The sequence below is a fragment of the Magnolia sinica genome, chromosome 6 (genome assembly GCF_029962835.1).
Source record: "Magnolia sinica isolate HGM2019 chromosome 6, MsV1, whole genome shotgun sequence".
Taxonomy (NCBI): Eukaryota; Viridiplantae; Streptophyta; class Magnoliopsida; order Magnoliales; family Magnoliaceae; genus Magnolia; species Magnolia sinica.
This window is the reverse complement of record NC_080578.1, coordinates 37,250,156-37,258,412: the sequence shown is the minus strand read 5'-3', so window position 1 is coordinate 37,258,412 and position 8,257 is coordinate 37,250,156. Positions and strand designations below refer to the sequence as shown.

General features: G+C 37.7%; 1 long non-coding RNA gene across 2 annotated transcripts; it reads right to left on the bottom strand.

The window, feature by feature from the left end:
* Positions 1 to 1,054: 1,054 nt before the first annotated feature.
* On the bottom strand, positions 1,055 to 2,764 carry LOC131249972 (uncharacterized). 2 transcript variants are annotated; one of them, XR_009172940.1, is made up of 5 exons: positions 2,430 to 2,764; positions 2,125 to 2,217; positions 1,871 to 1,978; positions 1,637 to 1,763; positions 1,055 to 1,535 (listed from the first exon to the last, which is right to left on the bottom strand). It is a non-coding gene; the product is annotated as an uncharacterized LOC131249972 (long non-coding RNA). The 2 variants fall into 2 exon arrangements; XR_009172939.1 differs by lacking the exon at positions 2,430 to 2,764 and having other exon boundaries at positions 2,125 to 2,397.
* Between the last annotated feature and the right edge of the window lie 5,493 nt (positions 2,765 to 8,257).

Genomic DNA, 8,257 nt, shown 5'->3' with positions numbered 1-8,257 from the left:
TCATCCTAAAATGGACCAAAATGTACAAGTCAAATGGTGGTTACAACAATCTTTCTGGTTGTCATTTGTTTTATTCCCTTTTTGTTTAGAATAGAGAGGTAATTTCATCATGGCTTTGATATGCACTTTTACAGGATAATGATGAAAATACAAAGAAAGCTAGGGGAAAATGTGATATTTCAGGTAGCTTTGACATGCTTTTTTTATAAGATAATGATGAAAATACAAAGAAAGCTAATGGAAAATGTTATATTTCAGGTATGTTGTGTCACAACCATTTTAGTTTTGTGTTGCTCAGTATAGAATTTCATATAGTTGGGAATAACTTGGATGATCTTATTCATGAAAGTTGTGAGCGTTAGGGAAGTGAGTTTCAATACTGCACCAAGGTCATGTATGGGCAGAGTTATCCTTGTAGCTTGTGTGACTACAAAGTCATGAAACTAGAAACCTTCATAAGTGTTCATTCCTCATTCAGATTTGTTTGATTTATATAGAGCTACCTTGTGGTAATGACACTCAAATTGGCCTTGCAGTCCACATCATGCATCTTGCATTCTGTTGCCTGCTTGTACCAGACACTGGATTGTGGCTCCATGTAAGATATAGAAGCAGAAATATATCAGTTCTATTTTATTTGCATATGGAAAAGCAGAACATTCTGCTGCTAGTGCTGAATCTTTATGCTGAGTATGAGTGTATGACTACATCTTGCTGTGCTGGAAATTTTCTTGTATTTATGGAAAAAAAAAAAGCAGAAATTTCTGTTGATGCTGTTGTAAGATCTATTTTCTGGCCATAATATCTGTCTCGCCTTAGTGAGTACTTGTTTTAATGGAAGAAACAATTTTCTCTCTGCTAGGATAGTGCTTGGAAAACCTAAATCCAAATTCACTGTCTCATTAGCGTCTATTTGATAAAAATTAAGTTTCTGTGGGCTCAATTCTCATTGGAGAAGGAAGTTCTTTATGGGTTTTCTCTGATTTGAATGTAGTTCCTCATTTGCTCTGCAACTGTCAACACATAATACTTAAGACGTTAGTTTACTTGCAGTTAATCTTTAAGCATATTAGCCAAGCTGATGGCTTGCCAAATGTCCAAAAACATAGCAGCCAAGCACATCCCAACATATCAAGATTCATTTACAAGAATCAAGTTTCAAGGCATAAAACCGAACCCAAATTTGCACCAATGAATTTGTGCATATATTATTACATTGAACTACTAGAACCATTTCTTACTTTACTTCAATTACTATTTTTGCTATTATATTTAATTTGTTAGGAGGCTTAGACTATTTCCAATATAAATACCTTTGTAAGAAAATAGTTTTCCAGAATTGTAAAAACATCTAATATTCATGATTTGGGGCAAAATACATGGACCTGTCAAATGTAAGAAGTAATGGTGAAATTTCAGCAATTAATCTGAAATTCCAGCAAATTTATTCAACATGGAATTGACAAGGTAGGTAATAGATGAAATACCCCAACGTTATTGTATTTCCAAAGCTTATGGACTCCATAATCAACTACCTGCAGCAAAAAACCAGCTCATGTCAACCAACAACTCTACACACATCATGAAATATTTGGATTAATTTCACTATGCCGTCAAGTTAAGGATACGAGAATACCTGCTAATTACATTTCTGCTAATTTACAGCCTTCCTTTTCTTCATTTTAGTATTCATGGACCAGCCATGCTTGATGGTACAAAATGCTAGGCAGTTAAGGAACAACATGTTCTAAGGATAAGCATGGCTGAAATGAGGATATTGAGATGGATGATCAGTGGCGAGACGAGGAAGGATAGAATTAACCTAACCACCAAATCAGTGAATTTACAGAAGTTGGAGAGCTAAAGATACCCAAATAAAAACTCTCCACAGATTTAAGTTGGAACTGGGTCTTTCTCATTGTTCCATTCCCTTGATTTGCTACAACCACTTCATTCTCCATGAAAGTGGATTTCTCCACTGTAAGAATCCCAAACAGAAAAGTTCAGAACTCAAAGAACCATAACAATGAAAAGGTGCTTGTTAAGATAGCGATTGAGTAAATAGCGAGAATCAGAACCAAATAACAGGGACATTAAAACGTAGCAGTAAATAAAGAAATTTACAGGGACATTCAGAGGTAATGCAGGCAATAGAGCCGTTTTCTGTTTTGGTTTTCCAGCTGCTATGTTAGTCAGACACCAGGCTGCTTCAAGCAACTGCAATATAACAGCAAAGAAATAATGAAAAATTCCCTTAGAGGCTGCGTTTCTTTTCTTTTCTTTTTTCTTTTTCCTTTTTTCCTTTGAGGGGCATTAGAGAAGTAGAATATTGCACACAGCCACAGAAGCACAAGCACACACCCACAATATGAATGAACATTACCAATTTATGCACTCCCAAAAGCATGTAATTAATAGGAAAATCTTACTCCTAAGTTGTGAATGTTGAATAACTGCAAACCCACACACACCAGCCCATGTATTCTGTACCAGCCCATTCCAATACACAAACGGACCTAGGCCATATACCGTTTCAGCACTAACATTGAAAAGCATGAGAAAGACCTGCAAGAGCTGGTTTGAAAGAGTATTCGAGCCGACATATGGCTCAAAGAGAATAAACAATAATGATCATCACTAATACATGAGAATAAACAATAACGATCATCACTAATACATGAGAATAAAAAACCATCAAATGCCCAATTATATAAATCCATATTTAAGATTAGCAAATACAAAACAGCTTGCTTTGGAAAAGAAAGAGACAGATTTCAGGAGCATGATACCATCTGGTTGCTACATAATCCTCCAACTAAATACAAATATAAGACATGGGATCATGAGCATAAGTGCATAACACACATGACATCATAATCAAACAGACAATCAAGTACATAACATAATAAGAGAAGTAAAAGCTGATCACATTAAAATCCAAAAGGTCATATATCAATCATGGTCAGAAGCTGCAAATAACAGGCATCAAACACAACATGGAAGAGCAACATATAGTCCAGAAAATAGCTGATGGTGCATCATTGAATGATACACATGCAAGCCCAAAATCACAAATCTTCTGTTTGCAGTCCGCATTAGCAAGGATATTTTTTAGAATAAGATAGATAGATAGATATGATCCACATCAAATGACAAACAAAAGTGAGATGAAAATATGTAATATGAACTAATAATTTAAGGATGCATTTACCCAAATGGCATACATAAAGATGTTGGGAGCAAGCACCCAACATGAGCTCAAGGATATCAGGTTAGAACTGAAGAACCATAGTCAATTAGTCATGGGGTTGTTCACCACGTTGAGAACACAAGTAACATATGTTTATTTCTCAATAGAAAAAAGTAACAAATGTTTTACTCAAAGCTCCATGAAGCCATGATGAACATTATGGCAAAGCTCCATGAAGCATACAAAAGTGGCAATACACCTTCAACAGGTCCATCTTTCATGAATGGCAAAAGAAGCTCAACTTCATGAAGACTGTCTGAAGTGCTTTGCTGATCTTTAACCACCTAAGATTATAAAAGTAAAGCACTCCTTAGGCAACATAGTAGCCACAAAACAAATCGTTTGAAAACACTTCAACCTATACTACACAACAGACGATAAGGGAAGTCACATGCACATGATTGGATGGAAGTTGTATTCTAGGTGGGCCGTAAATTGTTGTCCAACTAGTTAGACATGAGAGATCTTTTCTTATTGTCCCAAAGAAAACAGGAAGATAGGATGGAATTGGCTCGCCCACCCTGGGTAAATCTGTTTTGGGTCCCCATAAGATCCATTAGATGCTAGAAACTAGGCTTGGACCCATCTAATACTTCGATCACCATTGACAAATGCAAGAAGTCTACTGCAGATAACATGATTTGCAACCTCACAGTGTAAGAAATTGTTAGTAGAAAAACAAAACAAAAAAAAAGTAAAGAGGCATTTGGTGAGAATACCATGTAATAGCTCTATTCAGTCATTGATTACAAGTGATTCCATTTCAAGTTGCCCTTTGCAATTTTATGATGTCCCAAACTTAAAATTGTGAAGTAAATGAGATTTATGTTTACCACCAGAGGTCACATAGTTTGGCATAAAGATGCTTTCAATTGATGCAATATTCAGCCACTAGGACCCATTTAAAGTATTAAAAAAATGAACTAAGTTTTGACATGCAACACGCTTCCATTGACCAGCAGGAATTACTCGAAAGAAATATCTCTAACAGGAATTACTTTCCAATAAAATGTTGTTCATTTGATGCAAGGACAGTAAATATTTTCATAAAACAATAGCAGCTAGAAAGACTCAAAATCCCATACCTCGTAATGACACGTTCACTAACACAAAATAATAAATGAATAGGCCTAGATATGCTCGTACAATTTTAAGTAGACAAATCATCCATTTTGAAAAATGACTTGAGCCTAATGTACAACTTAGTTTTCTGTAACTTGGATTGAATTTCCTCCAATTGACCAAATTCATGGGTATCAACTATCAAGTGAAATATTGACAAATATAAATGGAGGTATATATCACATTGATATATACATTGCAATTCAGTTCACAATAGATGTAAATGAGTATAATGCGAATCATGGTTCGTGGCACTTCCATAGTGGACCTGATGCAATTATTTGGGTCTTTTGTTTTGGGTTCCTTTGTTATAGCAGTCCTATCATGTCTCCTCTTTTTATTTGAAATTTTCTATTACTAATCAACATAAAAATAAAGAAAACAGAACCTTTTCAAAATACATGTCTGATGATTTGTTCGTTTATGTTACAAGTGATTTTCATCCTTCAAATCTTTTATATTACTAATCCTGTTGATTTGCACATAGAAGAGAAAAGTAAGTGGTTTACTGACAGTTAGCATATGATCCAAAACGAGGCAAATCCAAAACTCAGCTTATGGGATGAAAATTAATCACTATCTTGAACCAATTCTCTCCACCAGAGCTGAGGGAATTGGAAGTGGTCCAGGTCATTTGTATGGTGGGCTCCACCAGGCTGTGGCCCAAAAATCTGGTCAGTTCAATCATCAAGCGAATAGCAGACCCCATGTAAACATCCAAAGTACAAGTGTGGCCCACCACCAGCTTTGCCCGGTTTTGTTGTAGTGTAGGTCTGAGATCAAATGCATCCAGCAGTTATTCCAACCATATTTCCCTAAAATTAATCTGGTCCATTCAAAAGGTGTTTCCCAATATTGGGAAACTTCATCCAAGTGTTTTAAAACCGTACATTTGTTTTGCCACAAAATCGAAGTAGGATTCACATCAGTGACTAACCTATCCTGGTCCATTACCTTCAAGTTGTGTCAAATCAGATTTATATGACTCGCATAAAAGAACAGACACCTCACAAGAGGATATCCCTGTGGAGGTAAATCATCCTCCAAGTATTCCCAAGTCGCAACTGAAATAAGGAAAAAACCCTAGAAATCGAATAAATGATGCTGATAAGAATGATGATAACTATAGATCATGTACCAAAGCTTTAAAATTCAAGGGAAGCAAATGAAAAACTTGTATACTTGGTACCTTCCCTTCTGTGCAAAACAGAGCATAGAAACAATGAAACCCTAGAAATCCAAGGAAGCAAATGATCCAGTGAATCTCCTCTTGTAAAAACCCAAATCTAGACAAGTAAACAAAACCATTAAAGATTCAAAGAGAGAGAGAGAGAGAGAGAGAGAGAGAGAGAGAACCATCGAGACCTTATTCACTCTCCGCTCTCTCAAAACGTGGAGCAATCTCTTCAGTTCAGGCGGCCTTGGGTAGAGAAGATTTCAAATAGAGAGATTGGGTTCTGGGAGATTCATGAGAGGAATGAGATGCAAAGAGAGAGAGATGGAAGGGAATCAGGGGAGTAGTGGGCCGGGAGAGAGAGAGAGGAAAGGGAATCGAGGGCGTAGGGGGTGGGAGAGAGAAAGAGGTAAGGGAATCAGGGGCGTAGAGAGAGAGAGAGTGTGTGTGTGTCGGGGTGGGGAGAGTGCGAGTCGGGCGGGGAGCGAATGAAAATGCTAGGGTTGTATATATAAATGGTGGATGTTTGCTAGCGCCCGTTCTTACTCAGCGCTGGCAAAAGATTTTCTTCACCATCGTTTATACCTCACATTCTTGTAGTGTGAAATGTACAGACTTGAAAATTTTCTGCACTCCAAGATTACTACTGTAAACTCGTACAATTTACTTGAATCAATGGTCTGTAAGATGGATTGCGGGTACCAAACAAATAGATTACCATCTTCGCTAGCTTCCATAAACATTTTCTTCAGTTGAGCGGGTCAAGCATTAAAATTCAACGGAGCAAACATGAACTTCAGCAGGGCAAACTGAAAATTGAGCGAGGCCAACATGTAATTTAGCAGGGCAAACTGAAAGTTGAGCGGGGCAAGCATGAAATTCAGTGGGGCAAACATGAAATTGAGTAGGACAAACATGAAATTGAGCGGGGCAAGCATGAAATTCAGTCGGGCAAACATGAAATTCAGCATGGCAAACTGAAAGTTAAGCGGGGCAAGCATGAAATTCAGCGGGGCAAACATAAAATTCAGCGGGGCAAGCATGAAATTCAGCGGGGCAAACATGAAATTCAGCGGGGCAAACATGAAATTCAGCATGACAAACATGAACTTTAGCAAGGCAAACTGAAAATTGAGTGGAGCCAACATGAAATTCAGCGGGGCAAACATGAAATTCAGCGGCGTAAAGTGAAATTTGAGCGGGCAAGCATGAAATTCAGCGGGGCAAACTAAAAATTGAGCTGGGCAAACATGAAATTTAGCGGGGGAAACATGAAATTGAGCCGGGCAAACTTCAATTTCAGCGGGGCAAATCATGAAATTGAGTGGGGCAAACTTGAAATTGGGCGGGGGAAATATGAAATTCAGCGGGGCAAACTTCAATTTCAGTAGGGGAAACATGAAATTGAGCAGGGCAAACTGAATATTGAGCGGGGCAAACATGAAATTCAGCGGGGCAAACTAGAAAATCAGCGGGGCAAACATGAAATTGAGCGGGGCAAACTTAAAAGATAATTTATGGCTTGATCCCAAAAATCTAAACATATCCAATGTTCAAATGGACCACACCACATGAAAATTTTGAATTGAACTTCAATTGTTGATCATTTCTTAAGGGCCACAGAAGTTTTGGATCAAGCTTATAATTATGTTTTCTATTAATTCATGTCTGTATAATCTTATGAACAGGTTTGATAACAAACAAACATCACTGTTGGGCCAACTATGGTTTCACCGGTGGAAATCATTGTCCCCACTGTTTCCCGTGGTATGATCCACTTGATCTTTTGATATGCTTCAATTTGGGGCTCAACCCCTTAAATTAGATGGAAAAACTGATGGACGGCATGGATATACTACGTACATTCAATGTGGGCCCAACTGAGTTTAAAATATACCTGTGGTGCGTGCTTTCTTCACTGGATCGACCATTTTCAGAAGATGACAAAATGCTGATGTATGGTGACGATGCAATCCAATGCTGATAAGGAAGGGGGCCACAGAAAATGGGTTTTTTGTCTTTTTTTACTGGCAACAGAGTGAGGAAAGGGGTGGAACGAAACGGCATGATAGCAACGGAGTCTCGGAAAGGGGGTGTAAGAAACGGCAGTGAAAGAAAGGCGGTAAAAGCAACGGTGTGGAAATGGGTGAAAGAAAAGAGGCAGTGAAAGCAACAGCAGTGGAGAGGAAGGGTATTTTCGTCCTCAATTTGGGTGTCCGTATGTGCAAGGTCTAAGTTGGTATGATAAGTTTTGTTTGGCTCATAAAAACCACTGGATAAAAGGTAGGGTCCACAATGGTAAATTTTTCTTTAAAAACTGACAAAATTTGGATACTCTGGTAGAGTGTGATGACTGATACGCCAGCACTTAGAAATTGCTCACACAAAATTTATATTAAACTGTCCAAATTATAGTTACTAATTTAGATATTTCATGAACCAAAAATTAAGATTATACAATCATCTGACTATCAGATTGTTGGACATTGATTGGACGGTTAAAATGAAAAGCGGCCACGAATCAGAGGCTAGGATTATTCAACAAATCTAATTTTGGGACTGTCACTTATGAAGAGTGGGTTCCACTGTTTAGTCTGTTTAACCTGAGTAATATATGCAACCTATACAATATTTATAAATGCCTGCGTATCAAGTGTCATACGATGCCGGAGTATCAAAACAACTCTCCTTTATAATCTGCCCTCCCCCAC